The sequence below is a fragment of the Dipodomys spectabilis genome, unplaced genomic scaffold, assembly GCF_019054845.1.
Source record: "Dipodomys spectabilis isolate Male_0828 unplaced genomic scaffold, ASM1905484v1 ptg000006l, whole genome shotgun sequence".
In the NCBI taxonomy this organism is placed as follows: Eukaryota; Metazoa; Chordata; class Mammalia; order Rodentia; family Heteromyidae; genus Dipodomys; species Dipodomys spectabilis.
In genome coordinates this window covers 4,695,649-4,719,356 of record NW_024870683.1, presented here as the reverse complement: position 1 = coordinate 4,719,356, position 23,708 = coordinate 4,695,649, and positions in this window count along the sequence as shown.

Here is a 23,708-nt window from a genome sequence, read left to right as displayed (position 1 = left end):
CTTTATCGATATTGTTTTAAATGTACTATGTGATTTTATTTTATTGTTGTTGTTATTGTTGTTGTTTCCTTTATATGTTCTTTCCCCTATGGTATATCCCTTGTTGACACCTTACTTGATTTTGGTACCCTGCATCTTGTATATGCATTTGTCTAATCTGGGGAGGGGAAGGAAAATAACAAAATGCTGAAACAAGGACACAGGATGACCCGTGGCAACAATGAGACCCACAGGACAGTGTCTTGGAAACAAACTTTTCAACTTTGGTGGGGTTAGGGGTTGATGAGGGTGGGGCTGGATGGGGAGGAGTGTGGGAGGTTGGGGAGGGAAGGGATAGTGGGAAAACAACAAGGGGAGGGGTAACAATGATATACAACAAATGTACTGACTGCCCTACACATGTAACTGCAACACTTCTGTACAGCATCTTTACGATAAAATAAAATTAAAAAGTTCATGTGCTTCCTGAGGCTGCCAGTTCCTATCTACATAATGTCGACTTCCTCCTCTTTAAGCAGCAAATAATGCTTTTTCAGTGTTTTTTGAGAGCTTAACATTATTTATTTATTTTTAAATTTTATTTTATTGTAAAGATGTTGTACAGAGGGGTTACAGTTAAATGAGTAAGGTACATTTCTTGTAAAGCATTGTTACCCCTTTCTTTTTTTTAAATAAGTTTTTTTTTATTGTGAAAATACTGTACAGAGGGGTTACAGTTACATGAGCAAGGTAATGAGTACATTTCCTATCAAGCATTGTTGCCTCGTCCTTTGTTTTCCCCCTTCCATTCCTTCCCTCCCACTTCCACAACTACCCCCCGACCCCCCGACCTGCCCTGTCTAAATTGTAAAGTTCGTTTTTCAACATAGAAAGAAAAACCATTTGAGTTCTTAATTTGGGGTTCATTTCACCTAACATCAATTTATCTGACCGTTTCTGCTTGTCTCAGACATATACTAGATATTGCAAATAAGGGAAACCATGGGACCTATGTTTCTCTGGGACTGGCTTACTTCACTTAATATAATTTTCCAAGTCTTTCCATTTCCTAACAAATGTCATTCTTTCTAATGGAGGCATAGAATTCAATTGCATAGATATACCACATTTTCTTGATCCATTCATCTACTGAGGGGCATCTAGGTTGGTTCCATATCTTAGCTATGGTAAATAATGCAGCGATAAACATAGTTGTGCTGGTAGCTTTAGTATGGTCTGGTTTGTTAACATTTGAGTAAATGCCCAAAAGTGGGATTGCTGGGCCATCTGGGAGCTGAGAGCCTAACATTATTTAAATGACAAAACTTCTTATTCTCTTTTGTATTTATCTATGACTTTTGTTAAGGAGGAAAGAATTTAAGAAAGAGTTAAGAAGTGGGTGTTTTGGATCAATGTAAATCATACGCATGTATGTAAATAGCATATGAAACTCCCTTACAGAATTGATTTATAAAGATTTTTCTAAGTTCCAGAAAGAGACAATTGAGAAAATGAAAGGTAGAAAATTAGAAAACAATTTTCAGACATTTTTGAGGAACTAAGAATATGTGCTTCCAGAATGAAAGCATATATTGTCTAGAAAATGGATAAAAAATCTCGAAACAGGGAAAGAACCTGGTTCAGGAGTAAATCTTGAAAGACTGCAGGAAGAAATTGAGGAAGGGGTCAAGAAACAAATATTAGAATCAAAATAGCATTTAATGCCTCCAAAATGTGTTCTAGAAACCAGAAGAGAGTGAGGAAATTCCTTAAACATTAAGTGACAGTCAGCTAGATCCTCCATTTGCCCAAACTATTTTAAGGGCAGACTGGGGTGATTGAGTAGTTTGCCTCCATTGTGCCATTTTCAAGGTCTCTGTTGAAGGAGACTCTCATAAGGGATAAAAAGAAGGAAATATGATATAAACAAGGGGTTCCAATGGTTAGGATGAAATCCCCAAACACAGTGATCTGAAGAGCATTTGATGACAGCTATACCATGTGCTTGGAGAACCAGCACCCTATATGTGAGCAGAAGTGTAAAGACATCTCACGAAGAGAAATAGACTCTGACAAAGACTGTTTGCATTTCTTAGAAAATTTTTTCAGTGTTAATCCATATCGAAACCACTATACATCCATGAATAACTCTAAATAACACAAAATAAGACATGTAAGGACTCCTTGTTTGGTAACATTTTACGATGGGTAATGTCAAGGTCTCTGGAGAGGTGGGGCATCAAGGGGACACTACATCCAGAGGACTGAATAAGAAAGAGAAATTGTAATATATTTTCCATCCTTCCACTTTACTCTAGTCCTACTTAGGACATTTATTTATTGTCCAATAGAAAAAAAGAATCAACTATAACTCACCAAACTGAAAATATGGAATTCTATGCCTCCATCAGAAAGAATGACATTGCCCCATTTGTTAGGAAATGGAAAAACTTGGAAAACATTATATTAAGTGAAGTAAGCCAGGCCCAAAGAAACATAGGTCCCATGATTTCCCTTATTTGCAGTATCTAGTATATGTCTGAGTCAAGCAGAAAAGGTCAGATAAGTTGATGTTAGGTGAAATGAACCCCAAGATAAGGATTGAAATGTTTTTTCTTTCATGTGATTGTTTCTAACATATTTATAAGATGATTTCTTTGTTGCTTTGTATGTCCCTCCCCCATGGTATAACTCTGCTTTCACTGTATTTGATGTTGGTATAATTTGTGGAGGGGAAGGGAAAAAACAAATATTTTAATAGGGATACAGGTGGACCCATTGCAACAATGAGATGTACAAGTCCTTATGTCGAAAAATGAACTTTACAACTTTGGTGGGTGGGTGTGTGGCAGGGGAAATGGGTGGGAGAGTGTAGGGGGGAGGGAGATGGGAAGGGATAGGAAGGGAAAAAATAAATAAATAAATAAAAATTTAAAAAATGTTAACCAAAAAAAATTTGTAAGACTGACCTACATAAAGATTTAGTCTATATTTTCAGTTAATTTAAAATGAACATGATATCAACTGAACTTGACAGTTTCTTAGAAAAGTTTGCATAGCACTTTGTATATACAGCTCTGTACCCAGGCTATGTGGATAGCTCGTTTATATTGTAGAATCAGGAGGAAAAGGGTTCTACCTCAGGCATATATCATTTAACTTTTCCACAACTAGCATCTTTTTTGTTGTTCTTCTTGTTTTATGTAGTTTCATAGAAAGCTTTCTTTATTAAATGTGTTGTATTGACTTCCCTTAGAATTGTGTTTGAACATAATTTATCCTGGGTTTCAACACTCAAGGGCATCAACCTATTGTTTTCCTTTTCTTTTTTCCTTCCTCCTCCATGTCTAGTGCATTTAGTTTACTTTTGGCTTTCATATTATTCAATTTAATTGTTTTATTTGGATAAGTCATATTCTTCTATGATTTACAAGTTTCTCTCTTCTAGATTTTAGGCATTGGTTCTCTTAAATGCACTTGATTGATGGTAGCTACAGTTATAATACCCATGTACATATGTGAAGATGGAAAAGAAGAGTGGGGTTGGAAAAGACGGGAGAGAATGATGAAAGGGGTGACATTAATCAAGATGCATTGTGCACATAAATTGGCACATTGAGTTGAAACTCCTTTGTACAACTATTTAATGATAATAAAAATTCAAAAAGGCCACGTGAAAAAAAAATTAAGATCACTAGCTGGGCACCGGTGGCTCACACTTGTAATCCTAACTACTCAGGAGGCTGAGATCTGAGATCATGGTCCTATGCCAGCCCAGGCAGGAGAGTCTGTGACTTTCATCTCCAATTAATCACCAGAAAACCAGAAGTGGTGCTGTGGCTTAAGTGGTAGAGCACTCACCTTGAGCTGAAGAGCTGAGGGGCAGCGCCCAGGCCCCGAGTTCAAGCCCCATGACTGACCAAAAAAAAAAAAAATTAGGGTCAGGCAAGGGAGTTCACACTTCTAATACAACTACTCAGGAGGCACAAAACAAAAAATTGTTCCTTTTATGGAAGCAGCAACATTCAAATTGATTTTTTTTAAAAAAGTAATTACAAACAAAATAAATTTTCGATAGCATCCTTAATACAGGTTTTCTTTTTTTTGGGGGGGGTCCGAAAGTGGGGCCTGAACTCTGGGCCTGGGTGCTGTCCCTCAGCTCTTCAGCTCAAGGCTAGTGCTCTACCACTTGAGCCACAATGCCACTTCCGGGTTTTTCTTTTTGCATTATGTGGTGCTGAGGAATTGAACCCAGGGCCTCAGGCATGCAAGGCAAACGCTCTACCACTGAGCCACCTTCCCAGCCCTTAATATAGGTTTTCTAAAGGTTTTTTTTTTTTTTTTTAAATAGGGAGATATATTGACATTTTTAAGAAATAATTTTATTCACATATATTCATATAGTGGAAAGGGTATTACTAGTTTTTCTGTCAAGAGATTGCAAAAACGATATCTCAATGTTCTTAGATAGATTTCAGAATTTCTAAAGAAATAAAAGTATTAAAGAGACACTAAGGAACCAAGAGACTAGTTATCATATGCATTGTGAAAGATGGTCTGGCAAAGAAAAGTGCACAGAAAAATTTTTATAGACTGACACAAATTAAGAAGGGATAATCTATATTCTTGGGAGAGAAGCAGTTTCAAGGACAATGGTAGCCTTGTGCTATGCCATGTTCTTTTTCTGTTCTTAGTGTGACCCATACAATTAGAGGAGCACCCCGAGCCCAGTGAATGACTCTGTTTCCAAGAAACTGAAGATGTGTGAAAACTGCTACAGATGACATGCAACCTTATTGGAATTAGAAGCTTCTAATGATAGAAATACAGGGAAAAAAAACTTTATTGCATTGTGAAGGCTTAAAAATATAAGAAAATATGAATCAAAGGAAGATATGTATGATAAGCAATCAGTATGAAAGTAATTGGTTCCATCTGATGATTTTTACAGTCTACAAAGGGATCCACTGCCTCTTTTTAAAGTAAAATGACTAAGTGAAATGCAAGTATATATACGGCATTAGTATGATATAAAATGTCTTTAATACCTTGATTTGGTTGTATAAACAGCCACATACTTTGTCTGATAGAGTGTGAGCACTGGAAATTTTATGAATATGTAGTATATTTATTGTGAATGATAGCACACGTTTATGTGTTTTTATATTTTGCTTGTCTTCGAAGCAACTTAAATAATTGTTGCTGTTTTGTTAATTTCATATCATTATGTAATTGTAAAAAATTATTTAGTTTTTATGTTTATGCAGATTATATATATCACACACAGATAGATAGATAGATAGATAGATAGATAGATAGATAGATAGATAGATAGATAGATAGATTTGATCATGAGGCAGTTTTGATTTAGTACAAAATGTAGGTAGTTTGAAATCAGTTAGGCTTTTTGCTGGACATGTGTTTGAACTTGTCATACCTGGAACTCTTTGGTTTTATGTTTTCTTTTCCAGATAGGCTCTCTTGTTTTTTTTTTTTTTTTCCTGGCTGGTCTATACTGACTTTACAGCCTTCAGCATAGCTCTTCTCACAAATGAATGTGCTGCTATGTCCAGCTTAAAGGTGGAGATGGGTGAAGTCTCCTTTTTTTTTTTGCCTAGAGCTGCTCTTGAAAAGGATCTTCTCTATTTCTACTTCCCTAATAGACTAACTGGGATGCCAACCATGCATCCCAGGGCAGGCATTTCCCTGTTATTATGTTCAAGTGTTTACTATGAATGACCTCTCTTTCTCTCCTGTGTGTCTGAGAATGACTTTCAATTGAAGTGATCAATGCAAGACAAATTAGCTTATTAAAATAAGAAAGAACCCCCCCCCCCAAAAATAAACCACCACCCTGTTGTCTTGTTAATTTTACTGTATAATTTAGTTGTTACTCATTTATCTTCTGGAGCTCAAAAGTTGAAGAATAACTTTGTAAAGAATATAATTCTAAGCTGGGCGCCAGTGGCTCACACCTGTAATCCTAGTTACTCAGGAGGCTGAGATCCGAGGATTGAGGTTCAAAGCCAGTCCAGGCAAGAAAGTTCATGAGACTCTTATCTCCAGTAAACCACTCAGAGAACTGGAATTGGTGCTGTGGCTCAAGTGGTAGGGCGCTAGCCTTGAGCTGAAGAGCTGAGGGACAGCGCCCAAGCCCAAAGTTCAAGCCTGATGACCGACAAAAAACAAAAAGAAAGAAAAAGAAGGAATTCTATTCCTTCTTATACACAATCTTTATTACTATACATAGACATACATTTCTAACTTTAATGTTTGCCAATAATTTTTTTTTTACTTTTGAAATACCAAGGAAACAAAGTATCAAGAAATCATATTGAGGGCTGGGAAGGTGGCTCAGTGGTAGAGTGCTTGCCTTGCATGCCCTGGGTTCAATTCCTCAGTACCACATAAGCAAAAAAGAAAAAAGCCGGAAGTGGTGCTGTGGCTCAAGTGGTAGAGCGCTAGCCTTGAGCTGAAGAGCTGAGGGACAGCACCCAGGCCCAGAGTTCAGACCCCATGACTGGACCCCCCCATTAAAAAAAAGAAAAAAGAAAGCATATTGAAAGATTTAAGTTATATTTTATTGTTATGTTGTTTTAATGGGAGATATTTATAATGGTATAGGTTGCATAGTTTCCTTCATTTGTGGTGACTAAAATGTATTTATATATTGACTAACAAACACACTCGATATTAAAAGACATACATAAAAATTACACTGGGGGGGCTGGGAAGGTGGCTCAGTGGTAGAGCGCTTGCCTTGCATGCCTGAGGCCCTGGGTTCGATTCCTCAGCACCACATAAGCAAAAAGAAAAAAGCCGGAAATGGCACTGTGGCTCAAGTGGTAAAGCGCTAGCCTTGAGCTGAAAAGCTGAGGGACAGCGTTCAGGCCCAATGACTGGACCCAAAAAAAAAAATTAAAAAAAAATTACACTGGGACATGATTAATTATACAGGTCTTTAGGCATTTACACAGATACCAAAGGAGGATATTCTTTTTTTTTTTAGAGCAAAAATATTCTATTGTAAGGGTGATGTACATAGGGGTTACAGTTACATAAGTAAGGTAATGAATACATTTTTTATTGAACATTGTTACCCCAAAATATTTTTTTGTAATTTTTTTATTTTGATTAAGTGATTACATAATTTCCCAAATTTCACAATATTGTGGGATAGTGATGCTCAGTTAAAGTCACAAACACATTCTAACTTTCGTGGAGCAAATTGTCTATCACGGTCTATAACATTTATGAGTTCTATGAGCTTTGTGATACAGGTCTTTCTTCCACATTGGGTGGTATGTACACTTCTTTTGTTTTGCATAGCATCAGCTGCTCAAAGGAAGATATTCTTAGGAGTGGATCACAAAAGCTATAATAGCTATGTGCATCTGATTGTATAAAATATCTATCAAAATGAACTGCAGGAAATAGAAACAAGAATTGTTTTCTTGTTGCTGGTGTTCTTTTGATTTTGTACTGTTTGTTCATGTATTTGTCTTTGGGAGGGTAAGGGAGTACAGAAATGGTGGGACAAATGGTGAAAATTGCAGCAGTGGCACTCACTAGACACCAGGTTGAAAATGAACTACATAACTTGTGGGTAGGGATGGGAGGGAAACACTGGGAGAGCTCAAGGGAACAAATGCATTGTTCAAAAGAAATGTACTCTTTACCTGACTTTTGTAACTGTAACCCCTCTGTACATCACACTTACAATAACAATATAAATTTGGAAAAAAATGAGCTATCTAAACCACATATTCAATGTTTTGGAATGGCTAAGATTTATTAGGATATGTAACATGTGTTCAAAAACAAATAGTAAATATACAAGTATTTTTCTTTCAGTTTTAATTGACCTCTAGAATTAAAACCATAAATAATTTAAGATGTTATTTCCACTTTTTTTAATTGTGAAAATATCTTACAGAGGGGTTACAATTACATGGGCAAGGTACTGAGTACATTTCTTATCAAGCATTGTTGCTTCTTCCTTTGCTTCTTCCTTTGTTTCCCCTTCCCATCCCTTCCCATTCCCCCCCCCCCCCCCCCCCCGCCCCCGCCTGCCCCTCCTCCCCTTGCGCCAAAGTTGTAAAGTTTGTTTTTTGACATAGGGTCTTGTACATCTCATTGTTGCAATGGGTCCACCTGTACCCCTATTTAAACAATTTGTTTTTTCCCTTCCCTTCCACAAATTATACCAACATCAAATACAGTGGGGGAGGGACATACAAAGCAACAAAGAAATATCTCATAAATATGTTAGAAACAATATCAAGAAAGAAAAAAAAAACATTTGAGTCCTTATCTTGGGGTTCATTTCTACTAACATCAACTTATCTGACCAGTTCTACTTGTCTTAGACATATACTAGTTATTGCAAATAAAGGAAACCATGGGACCTATGTTTCTTTGGTCCTGCCTTACTTCACTTAATATAATTGTTTCCAAGTCTTTCCATTTCCTAACAAATGGGGCAATGCCATTCTTTCTGATGGAGGCATAGAATTCCATTGTGTATATATACCACATTTTCTTGATCCATTCATCTACTGAGGGGCATCTGGGTTGGTTACATATCTTAGCTATGGTAAATAATGCTGCAATAAACATAGTTGTGCTGGGAGCTTTAGTATGGTCTTGTTTGTGATCATTTGGGTAAATGCCCCAAAGTGGGAGTTCTATGTGGAGTTCACATTTTTTTTGTCTTAGAGAAATCATCTGGGGGCAAAATTTTGATGTGAAGCTTTTCTCCATCTTTCAATATCAGAAGAATATGCTAGAAAGTTACCCAGGTTAAGGGCAAGCTCAAAAGCAATTTGATTAAGGCTCCTATTCTAAGACAGGAAAAGAAATATGGCTTCCCAAAGGTTAGTATATTGAGCACGATGGGATAGCAAATAGATTCAATAGATTCACTAAGCTTCTGATATTTTTTTTTAGCTCCTGATATTTCTACTCTGTTGGCATAATAACGACAATGGAAATTTTTTTACACTATGCAGTCTGGTAAATTTTAATATGAAAAGAGAAAGTTCTATTACTGTTTATTGAAGAACATGATGATGCTCATTAATTATTAAGAAGTTCTTCAAGTAAACTCTTTTATGTGTCTTATTCTTTCCTGTTTATGATGCCAGAATGAATCTCAGGTAGACAGCTGATACTAACAAATGAGCTATTAACTATCATTGATGATCAATCAGATTTACTGTGGAATAATAAAATAAAAGCTTTTGGGCACTTGGTTTGTAAAAGTTCATTTCAGTTTCTATAGCTAATATCTAATTTTGCAATTAAGGTTCTTTTTGGGGAGTGGGAAGTGGACCTGAAGTTTGAATTTTGCCACCTGATCCATGTCTCCCATAGTAATAACTTTTTTTTTTGTTGGTTGTAGGGCTTGAACTCAGGGTCTGGGCACTCTCCTGAGCTATTTGCTCAAGGTCCTACCACTTTGACTCCCAATGCCATGACTGGTTTTCTGGTAGTTAATTGGAGATGAGTCTCATGACCTTTCCCTGAAAGGTCAAATATTTTTTAATTTTGCTCATATATCTAACTATATGCCACTTGAAAAAAAAAAGCCTGAATGTCTAGAAAAGAGTTACCATGGTGTGGCTGAGAAAGATAATAAAATGCCTTCCCATATGATTATAGCCATGAACATTTTAAAGAGTCAAAGTAATTTGCCAAGATGGAAGAGAGTGGAAGGTAGTTGTAGGTTTTGATGAGGGGATGCCTCATTCCCATGCCTAAGGATGCTCTTGTCATATGGTTGTCAGGTGAGCACTTCAGTTTTGTGATGTCTAGATTTCTGTTGCAGGTCCATGATGGAGCACTCCGGCTTTGATCTGAGTCACCTTCATTCAAGGCAAAGACCCCAAGGTGACTGAAGACAAATTCTTGCTCCAGAGAGGTTTCATCCTATTTCATGGGTACATTTATGCTGATAGCTTGTCAATTTTTCCCTTTCTTTCTCTAACATGCCGGTCATCTTCCTTCCCAGCTGCTGCCTCTGATGACCTCAGACCTTGTGCCAAAGTCATAGGAAGCAGTCTGACACAGACTGATTCATTCTCTGTAAATCCTGCAAAGTCACATCCACCCCTACACTCCTTTGGACCATGCTTCATGATTCGCCTTCTTGAGTGAGTCCTAACAAATACAGGTGTAAATAGTTATCCATGCTCTATAAATATTCCCATTTATCAATATTAGCTTCTTCTGGGGTTAGTGTACTCATCACTTAGCATGGATGACAAAATGGTATCTCTACTCATTAAGCAAAAGTAAATGATTATCAGTATTTTGTTGTGTTATGTTACCATACAGCCACTCTTGTAAAAAGGAAAACATATTGTATTTCTGAAAAGTAAAGGGGAAAGATTTTAAAACCCTGTCATCTGTCACTACCCCCCTCCCTAGTTCTCATCACTGATAGAAACCTGCCCTGGAACATCAGGAGATTCCTTTCTAAAGATTCTAGAGATTAGAAATGCTTATTCGCCAAAATAAAAAAAAAATAAAAATCTGTTATCAGCTCTCTGTTTCCTCCTATTTGGCAGAAGGAGGAAGCAAAGAGCTTTGGCTTATGGAGAGATTGTTGATACTCTACTTTGAGGCTGAAAGAGCTGTCATCTTTTCTTCAAACTACCATTTCTGGAGTAGTAAGTGAACCCTTATGAGTGCGGAATCTCTTCAGACAAATGCCATCATGGAGAGAAGTAATCTTAGGCATGCCTTTTTCCTTTGGATGTTCAGGAGTTTTCTGAAATTGTTTGTGAATTGGCAGAGAGCCTAGAATTTAAAAATGTTTTGTATCCACACAAAACTCTTCTTTTTTTTGTCTTCTTACAGTTTGGAAAGTTCTTTATACTTTTGGCAGGTGTTGGGAAGACAAGAGAATCTGTTTATGTGACATTTCTTTCTGGAGAGGTGGTTAATCTGTCTGGAAGACAGAATATATTTCAGATAAATAGCTTGCATTTTGACTGGTGTCCATAAATCATAGGAATTAGAAAGTCTTGAATATATAATGTAAAATGAATAGTCAAGTGATAAAATCAATAACAGAAGCTTTCTTGTTAGAAGAAAAAATTCTATTTATTTATTGAAACAACAGTTTGAACAAACCATGAATACTAAAGTCAAGGTTGAATGTCCATTTCTATATAAATAAAAAAATCCTATGTTATATTTTTGAATACCTAAGCTAAAGCAAATTTGCTTTTCTTCACAATGTACAAATCTTTGTGCATTGTCTTTACTTTGTTCCAAAGTTCAGTGGCAGAGTAACTACACAATTAAAAATAGTGATGTAGTAGTAATTATCTGTGTTATTCCAATAAATGTAAGACCAGAGAAATGTTTTGTTTCAGAAATATTTTGTCTAATAGTTTATCCCTGAAGAATTTATAGACCATTTGATTTATTTTCAGAAAAAAGAAAGCCTGATAATAAATACAATTTTTTAGATTTAAAACACACTTCAACCCTGGAAATACATACAATCATTGTATAATGTTGTATAATGTAGTTGAAATAGAATCCATGAAAAAAATCTACTTAAAGGACAGAAGGTTATCTTATTGTCGAATACTGCAAAGAATTAAGGAGAGTCACAGTATATAACCTGATAGTCACATGTATAAGATATAATTTATAAAGTCAACTGGAATACTTATAAATAAGTACTGAACTATTTCATCATGGGCAAATTCAAGATTAGATTCTTATAAGCCTCTGGTGCAACATTTATGTAGAGTGAAGCACCACTTTTGTGTTATAGTTTTCAACATTCTTATAAAGCAAGCTGATTTACTTCTCCACATAACCCTTTTCTTGTATTACAGCAGATATTATTAAAAATCTTCTGTGGATTCCTGGTCCACAGAGCAAGCCTCATATGTACTTTTATTTGCCACAATAAGTTATCTTTGAAAAATGTGAGCCAGCAGCCCTAGGTTAATATTTTTCAGTCCCTGGATGAGATATCTGTGAATTCTTGTGGTTTACCCTTACCACAAATCTGCCTAATATGCATTTTTCAAAACTCTGTTAGCATCTCATGAATCTACGGAGTTAGACAATTTTCCATCTTTCCAGGAATTCATCAAGCTTTGCATTTGTTACTTTAGCATGTTTTAGAGCTGCATCTTGTACTGAATGATAGATTCTTCTTTCCTTTTCCTAGATGTGCCAGAGGACTGATTTATTATCATTGAAGTCTCAGCCAATAGCACTACAAAACTCACACTTGAACAGAATTTAGCCAATATGATGTTTGTTTTTTTTCTGTAAAGGACTGCATAGCTTTTGCTTAGGAACACAAGACTGCATCTTGCAAACAGCAAGCTTACCAACCAAAAGCTCCAAAACAAATGTGAAAACCATAGGACTGAGGAGACTGTGACAATGTTGCTTGTCTCTAGCCTTCACAGTCTTGCTTTAAAAAAAAAAAAAGAGTGACAGAATGTCACCTTCTGAACCTGACAGGAATATGTGAACAAAGCAGCCCAAATTATTTTCTACTCTGCCCAAAACCACAGAGATCTGTGGGATCTTCAGATACATTTAGTGACTAGGCGACTTCATCAATAATGGAATGGACCCATTGCAGGAACAATAAGATAAAAATCCAAAGGAGGCGGAAATTTTGCGTGAAGGGCTTAGCTGTGAGAAAAGCCGGGTTCCCATGGTACTTTCCATTCCTGTTGCAGGTAGGATTTTTCCTCTGTGTGGCTTTTCTTACTACTATATAGTCATCAGTAAAGTATCATTACCCACTATGTTGTAACCTATGTTGATTTAAACAAAGTTATACATTTAGATCAATTAAGAATAACTGGTCATTTTTACCTCATCATTTCTAACCTATATTTAGTTTCCCTCTGATGTTTTTCTCCACATAGCAATTCAAGTCTCTGATCTGAATAATGTTATTTCTGCATGGAGAATTTCTTTTATTTATTTGTATTATTATTTATAAAGGTGATGTACAGAGGGGTTACAGTTTCATTATTCAGGTATTGAGTACATTTCTTTTTGAACAGCGTCACCTCATCCTTCATTTTCTCCCAGATACTTCTTCTTGATCTCCCCTCCCCCACAAGTTGTCTAGTTCATTTTCAACATAGTGTCTAGTATCACTAACTGCATTTGTTCACCTTCTCTCCCACCATTTCCGTGAGGTCCCCTATCCTCCCCCAAATAGATAAATTTACATAAAGGTACAGAAAACAAAAATGACAAAGGAGAAACTTAAATACATAATAAGAAAGAAAATAACCAAAATCCTCTTATTTCCATTTCTTGGAGTTCATTTCAATAAACATCATTTTATAAGATCATATGCACATAGCTATTGAGTCTTTTTTATCCTTTCCTGAAAATATCCTCCTTTGGTCTCACTATGTGAATGTCTAGAGTCCTGTATAATTTATCATATCCAAGTGTATTTTTTCCATCCATTGGGTTTACTTGTAGATTTATAGGCACATTCTAGTTATAGCACATGAGGGAAACAATGCAACTTGTTTCTTTGGGTCTGGCTTACTTTGCTTAATATAATATTTTCCAAGTCTTTCCATTTCCTTAGTAATGGTACAATACCATTCTTTCTGATGGAAGCATAGAATTCCATTATATATATAATTTTCTTCTTGATCCATTCATCTGCTGAGGGGTATTTGGGTTGATTACATATCTTGGCTATGGTAAATAATGTTTCTTATAAACATATCTTGCAGGGTAGTTTTGATAATGATAGAATTCTCTAAGGTTTTGTTTCTCAGAGGATCTAATATCCTCTCCAAGGATAATGTCATTGAGTATGGTGATTCTCTCAAGATTTTCTCAATGGCTTTACTTCTGTGCCTTTAAAAACTAAGAAATACCTGGATATTGACCTTGTTTGGTATCTTCCAAATTTTACTTATCTATTCATTTATTTTAGTTATTTTAAATTTATATCTTTCTTCTGCATTGTTCTCTCATTTTTCTGTTTGCAATGGCAGTACATGTATATTACATTTTTTTTTTTCCGATCAGTCGTGGGGCTTGAACTCTGGGCTTGGGAGCTGTCCCAGCATTCTTCAGCTCAAGATGAGTGCCCTACCACTTGAGACACAGTTCCACTTCCTGTTTTCTAGTAATTTCTTGGAGATAAGAGTTTCACGGACTTTCTTGCCCGGGCTGGCTTTGGATTGCGATCCTCAGATCTCAGCTTCCTGAGTAGCTAGGATTACAGTCATGAGCCACTGGCGCCCAGCTATATTACAGATTTTTAATATTGCTATCCAAACCTCAGATAATCTACTATCTTTTTGGGAAAAAAGTTTTTTTCTCTTATTTCATTTTAGGAATTTTCTGTAGACATGCCCTTATTATTATTTTTTTTACTGTACTGACTTAGAATTCAGTACTTGCTACATAGGTGCTTTTATAATTGAGCAAGTTACCAGCCCTTATTGAAATCTTTTTAAAATCATTGGTTCTATCTCTGGCTATTCTGTATTTCTGATAGTATTTTTATTTATAGAATTGTTTCTCCATTCTTCATTTAACTTTACATGTTTCCTTTCATTGTCAATCTATTCTTATTTTTCTTTATTAGAAATCAAGGATATAAATCATAGAAGTTATCATTTTCCTCTCCAACATTTGTGTCATTGTTGAGACTTGTTTTGAGGACTTTATGTTTCTCCAGAAAGCTTTTATTTACTTTTTGTCATAACTTGCAGAATTTGGTTGGAAGTCAAATGCATTATGTAAAAGCATTATGTAAAATGCATTATGTCTGCTTCTGTCTCTAGATCCTAGACTGCCAATTTTCCCTGTGTTATCAATTCTTTGCTTGGTTTAAGAAAAGCCATTGATTTTCAGTTTGTCAAGATTCTTCTTATTTTGAAGACAGACATGACAATTCCAAAATGCTATATATCAAAACTAAAATCACGAGTCTTATAAGCATGGCTTAAATTCATACTACACCTTTTATATATCCTCATACTAATAATTTATGCCCTTGAAGTTCATGCAAAAAAAATTCAGTGCAAAGATTATTTCTTTGTTGCTTTGTATGTCCCTCCCCCACAGTATAACCCCTGCTTTCACTGTATTTGATGTTGGTATAATTTGTGGAGGGGAAGGGGGAAAACATGTCGTTTAAATAAGGATACAGGTGGATCTGTTGCAACAATGAGAAGTACAAGTTGTCATATCGAAAATGAACTTTACAACTTTGGTGGGGTGGGGAGGATTGGGTGGGGGGATGGGAGGGAGGCTGGGAAGGGATGGGAAGGGTAAACAAAGGAGGAGGCTGCAATGCTTGATAAGAAATGTACTTACTATCTTGCCCATGTAATTGTAACCCCTCTGTACAGTATTTTCACAATAAAAAATAAATAAAAATTAAAAAAAATTCAATGCAAATATCTCGCAGTGTGATTTTGTTTTCCAACCTGAGATTTTAGTGTGCACCCAAATTCCTTACCTGTGAACATCAAGGGTTTTCACTACTTCCATAACTATTGAAAAGTTTACAAAATGATTCCCACTGTCTCCTCCTTCCGTATTGATTACTTGATTAGAAAAGATTGAGGTATGTAAATATATCTGGGAGGATAAATTGCAGAGCTTATACTAGAAAAATTTGCCTCATATATAATGGACAAATGCTTTGCAAGACTGGAGAAATCGCATGTTCTTTTAGTCAGTATCTGCATTTCAGCTTGCCACCAAAAGTATTGTCTTTGTTAATCATAAGCCCATCAGTTTGTCAACTCTGAACCTATTTAAATATCAGAGAGGACAGCTTTAGTTTTCTCAGTTTTACATTACGCAGTTAAACAGTTCACTTACTATCATACAGAATTATAGGATTGTAGTGAAAATACCTGATATATTCATATTAGCGTAGAAAACAATAAGTTATGCCCAACATGTTAAATCCATTATGTTCCGTTGAACACTCCAGGTATAGTATTCAGATATAGCATATGCCTCCAGGGTTGTCCAACTCATTGAAATTTTGATGAGTTGTTACATATTTTGCCTTCTGAGGATATTCATCGTGGCTGTATAGTAGCCTTCTCTATAAGGTATCCTTCTACTGATACTCTTGTTAAGTTTCATAGTGTCTCAAAGGAATTCACATGAAAGATATCCTCCTTTTCTGGCATTGGTATACACATCATGAAATAAGGAAAGGTGTTTACTGTATTGTGTGCTGAAGGAAAATGACATTCTCATCACATATAAATCATTTAAGAGCATTCCCAGAACATTAATGATCTGTAAGAATGTCCTTTTGCAAAGGCAATGTTTCAGTTTTTACTCAAATCACAAATTAATGATACTATTTCAGAAGACTTTGACTTCATCAACACCTTTTAAATTGTCTCTAGAGTAAGATTTTCTTTTCTTGATGATTGAAATGATTGATAAATTGAATATGCCTCAAGATATTATTTCAAAGTGTAATAAACATCTCTAGTAAATGTGCAGTCTAGTAAAAATGTGCTATTTGTTGTAAATTTTACTATACTCTGATAAAAATGGTGTCAAGGTACTTGGAATATTTTTATATACGTCTTCTGATATTAAAAGTATTTTTATTGACAAACCCTTATCACAAAATGAAGAACACTGAAGCCTTTTGTTTTAGAAAAAACATACTGAATTGGAAAAGTATCACTTGCTAATATTCATTTGATGCCATAGACCAGTCGCACTGTCAACTGAAAACAGGAGGTTCTGTCAATACACTGACAATGTTCATTGTGTTTGCCCTTTTCCTTGGTATAGAGGATTCTAGGCATTAACACAGAGCAGTGTCTATGAAGTTCCCTTGCTTTATGAGTAGAAAAATCTTAATACTCTTGCAAGCAAGCAAAAGATATTGGACAGATAGCATAATTTAATGGTGAACTAACTCAGGGCCATGTGCTTGCTTGGCTGGCTCTCTCTCACTTGAACCATACTTCAGTCCTTTGTATCACTGCTCATTTTTAGGATATGGTCTTGCTTGGCACTTGAACGATGAGCCTCCTACCTTAGGTTTCCAGTAGTTCCTGGAATGAAAGGCATATGTCACCCCATCTGGGTTTCTTTTATTTGCCTGTGCTGGCCTGGCACAAGTTATTGGTCAGTTTTGGGCTGGCTTGTAATTTCAATCCTACCATTCTTAGCATCTTAAGTAGTTAGAGTAAAATATATAAGCCAATAATATAAAAGCAAATTTTGAAACAAAAATTTGTCTTTAAACAGGTTGTTTTAATACTCTGTGGGTGCTACTGTACATGAATATGGGTGTGAGGTTTCCAACTTACACAGATGTTGAACCCTATAGAGTACTGCAGCATACCATTAAAATGACTCTGGTAGAATCATAAAACATAAATATTTTGTGATACGGATTCTAAGATGGGAACTGAATGAAAGAGTAAGAGAACAGGAGGTGCAAGGAGACCATTTCAAGGATAAGCAATTGACCAGGATGTAATGCCTGAGCTTTAGTAGTTGAAGAACTGGAAGGGATTACAGTGGATCAAGAACTCAGGGCCACCTATGGTACAAGTTCTATTTATCACAATATAAACACTAAAAGAGAGGATAGACCTTAAGTGACTCTAAAATTATATATGGTAGAAGATGAACAGAGCCTATCACTAGTAATGGTTGAGGCTCAAAATAGGAAAAAGTCCTGGCAGATGATGGGGAATTTATTCAATAGATAATCAACCAAGAATACTGTCCAATAGGATTGCAGATGTGAGCCACCAGCACCCAGTTTACAACTGCCATTACTTCTTTTATTCTGTGGGGCTGGAACTCTGGGCTTGGGGGCTGTCCCTGCTCTCTTCAGCTCAAGGTGAGCGCTGTACCACTTGAGCCACAATGACACTTCTGGTTTTCTAGTGGTTTTATTGGAGATAAGAGTCTCATGGACTTTCCTGCCCAAGCTGGCTTTGAACTGTGATCTTCAGATCTCAGCCTCCTGAGTAGCTAGGATTACAGACATGTGTCATTACTTCTTAAAAACGTATTTTGGAAGTTTTTTTTTTGTGAGGCACTTACATAAATTTCATGGAAAACTCCTTAGTTCAAACTTTATTCCTAGACCACAGATTCAATCCTGAAAAATGTTTGTATTTAAATAATTAAAATTTGATTCTGTATTTGTATTTTCTATTGATAGAACCACGATCCTGATCTATCCTCACTTTTGATGCATCATAAACATCTTTAAATTCCAGCAAAAGGTCCCCAACTTAGCTGTTCTGTGATTTTTAAGAAGTAAACCAAGTTTTATGAAAAAATAAAAATCCAGGATATTTTGCTATTAATTCTGTGGAGGTATTTCTTTTTCCAGTGGTCCCATTTATTACCTCCATAAAAATCTCTTCAAAATCTTTTATCTTCAAAAATCTCTTTTAAACAAGGAAGTGTTTACTTGACTTCTAAATCAGGCCAAAATCATGACTTAGGTTATTTGCTTAGGACTGTTAGAGAAATTTGTCTTAAGATAAGATGATTAAATCTGAAGGTGATGTCCTATACATTCTTTTTCTTGATAAGTGGAACTCATCAGTGAACATATTGATGTTTACCATCTATAGTAGGTAAAGGGAAAAATCTGTTGCAGATTTTCATGAAGTTTTCTGTATTTCTCATGAGGAAAGATGACTGATTCTGAAATCTTATTATCACCTACATATTCCCTTTTATGTCTATTGACACTTTTGATTACATAAACCTAAGCACCGTCTCCAGCAAACATCTGCTAATGCTTTAGAGACGTCTTCTACAGATATAGAATCTGAAATGACCTTGAAAAGGATAAAGGTGTGTGCCTTAGGAAAAGCATATTTGAAAGATGCTTTCTATAAAGTGCATGAAACTAAGGATTTTCTTATTGAATGATAGTTTAAAAGTTTAGAATTTATTTTTAATTATGAAAACTATTTGAGGTTAGCTAACAGGGTCTGTTACCCACTCACTTATAGGTATACAAGACAGAGAATGCAAAGTGATATTTTATATGATACATGTTTGTGTGCCCATTTGTATGAATAACAGAATTTGCAAAACATCCTTGTGGAAGAATTGATTACTTTCTGAGATGGTTAATCTGATGTTTAGGGGGCCTACGTAACTCCAACTACCCACTTGACAAAACTAGGACCAACTTACCAAGATTCAAAATCAAACTAGAAACAAAAGGGCTCAGGGCAAGTAGTAGAACACTTACTTACTCTTTTATCTGTAGCCTTCTATCTAGTGATAGTGAGATGACCACTTCTGCTTTGTTGTATTTTGATTTACATTCTATATTTATTTTGATTCCTTTTAAAAAATCTATACCACCCAGATGGATCTGTTTTGTCAGGAGCTCTAATAATCTTAGTCATTTACTTAAGGTGTAGAGACCTTTTACATCAAATACAATTATAATTATTCTAGCATTTTGATTGTTCATTTTTATTTTTCATGCCTGCCTTTAGAATAATTGAGTTTTGTTCAAGTTTATATGTTAATTGTGATTTCTTATTAGTGTACTGCTTAATATTTTAGTGATTGCTTTGAAGTTTAAGGCAATTTATCACAGTTAACATACAATAGTTTTATACTGCCTCATACGTAATACAACCTTAGAAGATTATGTTTTTTGTGCTGTTGGGTATAGCTTTCTTTGCTTAAAAATATCACATTTCAAAGATTATATAAAATATCACATTTCAAGGATTATATTAATTACCTTACTTAGAACTTGCTTCTTCCAGCTCTTACCTTTCTAATGGCCTTAGCTTTTTTATTTGAAAAATTGAAAGAATATTTCACATTTATATATAACTTCGTATTTATCTACTTAATCATATAACTTATTATTTATCTATATTGTTTACTGCTTCCCTTTACCATTTTCTTTATTAGGGCACTGATATTCTTGTGTATCTTGTTTAAAAAGTATTACAATTAGAATTGTGCTTAGCATTCAACTTACAGATATTTAATGAACATTTTGTAATAGGTGAAGAACAAATTTCATTTGTGTAAGGTTAATAACTTCTGTAGGTCAATTGTAAAACATTGTTGTAGTACTGAATTATATACTTTGAAAATGTAAGAAGTGCCTGTAGCTCATGCCTGTAATACTAAATAGTCAAGATGCGGAGATCTGAAGATTGTGGTTCAAAGACAGCTTGAGCATGAAAGTCCATGAGATTTTTAACTCCAATTAATTCCCCCAAAGCTGAAAGTGTAGCTGTGACTCAAGTGATAGACTGCTAAACTTGATAAAAACAAAGACAAAAACTGAGATACAGTACCCAGGCCCTGAGTTCAAGCCACAGAACCAGCAAACCCCCCCCCCCAAACAAACAGAGATTATGAGGGTAAATATCAAGTGCTTTTGTGAGAAAAAAATAAGTAGAGATGTATTAGGAAGACCTCACAGGTTCAATTGAAAAAAATTAAATATTAGAAGAAAAAGAGAAAAATTCATATTAAAGCTGAACCGCTTCCTTGCCAGCTATCATACCATAGGATACCTTAGAAAATATGTTCATTGATTTTCAGTTTTGGAAACTGGAAAGAATTGTAGGTGAAGAGTATGAAATGGGGCCCAATAAAATGATGTCATCCTAGCAATTCTTACAGATCTTCTTAATAAGGAATACCCCCACACGCAATAAAAGGAAAGTTTATATTAATAAGAAATAAGAACATGAAACACAGGCTAGAACAAAACTATAGCAAATTGGTTATAGGAATTTTGCATGAAATTATTTTCATTAGATTAATTTACATGGACTACTCAGAGAATGTTGATAGTCACAATGTTTAACTGACTTAACAATACTTTTGACCATTTCATTGAATGTTGGGCCATCTAGTCACATTGTCACATATAAATTTGAAAGTTCTTTGGGCGATTTCTTTTTTAATAAGTTCTTTATCGTAAAATATTGTACAGAGGGGTTACAGTTACATGAACAAGGTAATGAGTACATTTCCTATCAAGCATTGTTGCCTCCTTTGTTTTTCCCCTACCATCCCTTCCCTCCCAACTCCACAACCACACTCCCCCACAACCCCACCCCTAAATTGTAAAGTTCGTTTTTCAACACAGTGTGCATCTCATTGTTACAATGGGTCAACCTGTATCCCTATTTAAACATTTTGTTTTTTCCCTTCCCCTCCCCAAATTAGACCAACGTCAAATACAGTGTAAACAGGGGTTATATCGTGGGGGAGGGACATACAAAGCAACAAAAAATCACGTGGTATATTATAAATACATTAGAAACAATAGCAAGAAAGAAAACATGTGTCCCTATCTCAGGGTGCATTTCACTTAATATCATCTTTTTTTTTTTTTTTGTCCATGGTGAGGCTTGAACTCTGGACATGGGTGCTGGCCCTGAGCTCTTCAGGTCAAGGCAAGCACTCTACCACTGGAGCTACAGCACCACTTCCAGTTTCCTAGTGATTTATTGGGGATGAGTCTCACTGACTTTCCTGCCCAGGCTGGCTTTGAACTCTGATCCTCCGGTCGCAGCCTCCTGAGTAGTGAGGACTACAGGTGTGAGCCACTAGCGCCTGGTTTAACGTCATCTTATCTGCCATATGTACATATATAGCTGGTGAAATTTCTGCTTCCCAGACATATACTAGTTATTGCAAATAAGGGAAACCATGGGACCTATGTTTCTTTGGGCTTGGCTTACTTCACTTAATATAATTGTTTCCAAGCCTTTCCATTTTCTAACAAGTGGGGTGATATCATTCTGATGGAGGCATAGAATTCCATTGTGTATATATACCACATTTTCTTGATCCATTCATCTACTGAGGGTCATCTGGGTTGGTTCCATATTTTAGCTATGGTAAATAATGCTGCAATAAACATAGTTGTGCTGGTAGCTTAGTTTGGTCTTGTTTGTAATTGCCCAAGAATGGGATTGCTGGGTCATAGGGGAGCTCTATGTGGAGTCTTTTGAGGAAACTCCATACTGCTTTCCAAAGGGGTTGAACAAGTTTACATTCCCACCAACAATACAGTAGGGTACCCTTCTAGCCATATACCCTGCATCATCTGTTGTTATTAGAGTTCTTGATTCTAGCCATTCTAACTAGGGTGAGTTGGAATCTCAATGTTGTTTTGATTTACATTTCTTTTTTGGCTAGAGAAGTTGAGAATTTCTTCATGTGTTTATTGGCCATTCTTATATCCTCTTCAGAGAAGTTTCTCTTTAAGTCTTTAGCCCACTTATATATCGGGCAGTTGTTTCTTTGAGGATTTGTTGTTGGGGGATTTAATTTTTTGAGTGCCAGGTATATTTTAGATATTAGACCCTTGTCCATTGTAGGACTAGTGAAGATCTTCTCCCAATCTGTGGGCTATGTATTGATCTTGCTAGTTATGTCTTTTGGCATTCAGAAGCTCTGCAGCTTCATGTAGTCTCATTTGTCCAAAATTTCTTTGATTTGTGGTTTATCAGAGTCTCTATTAAGAAAATTACAGCCTGTGCCAAGGAGACCTAGGGTTTCTCCTATTCCTTCCTGTAATGTTTTCAGGGTGTCTGCTATGACTCCGAGGTCTTTGATCCATTTGGAGTTGATTCTGGTGCAGGGTGATACATAAGAATCTAGCTTTAGTTTTCTACAGGTGTTTAACCAGTTTTGCCAGCACCATTTACTGAAGAAGCTGGCTTTCTTCCATTCTCTTTATTTAGCTCCCTTATCGAAGATTAGGTGGGTATATATCCGTGGGTTCATTTTTGGATTTTCAATTCTATTCCATAGGTCCTGAGGTCTGTTCTTGTGCCAGTACCAAGCTGTTTTGATTACTATGGGTTTGTAGTAGAATTTGAAATTTTGTATTGTTATTCCTCAAACACTGTTCTTTCTGTTAAGGATTGTTTTTGCTATTCGGGGTCTTTTATTGTTCCATTTGAATGTTTGGATTGCCTCTTCTTTTCCTTGAAGAATGAGGTTGGAATATTGATAGGTATCGCATTGAATTTGTAGATAGCCTTGGCAAGTATTGCCATTTTCACGATGTTGATCCTTCCAATCCAGGACCATGGGAGGTTTTGTCACTTTCTAAGTTCTGTTTTGATTTCCTTTTTCAGGATTTTAAAGTTTCATCATAGAGTTCCTTCACTTGTTTGGTTAAGTTAATTCCTAGGTATTTTATTTTTTGTGGGGCTATTACGAATGGAGTTGCTTTTCTGACTTCAGCCACACTTTTCTCATTGTTGGCATACAGAAAGACCATTAATTTTTGAGGGTTAATTTTATACACTGCTACTTTGCCAAAATATTGAATCAGCTCAAATAATTTGGGGGTGGAGTCCATGGGATTCTTTAAATACAAGATCATGTCATCTGCAAAGAGGGAGTGTTTTACTTCATTTTTCCCCTTGTGTTTGCATCTTGTCTTATTGCTGTAGCTAGGCATTCTAATATTAAACTGAAGTGAAGTGGAGGGAGTGGACATCCTTGTCTCATTCCTGAGTTTAGAGGAAATGGCTTTAGCTTTTCACCATTAAGTACAATGCTGGCTGTAGGTTTGTCATATACAGCCTTTATTGTATTGAGGAATGTTCCATGGATTCCTAATTTTTCCAGAACCTTCATCATAAAGGGGTGTTGGATCTTGTCAAATGCTTTTTCTGAATCTATTGAGATAACCGTGTGGTTCTTATTCTTGCTCC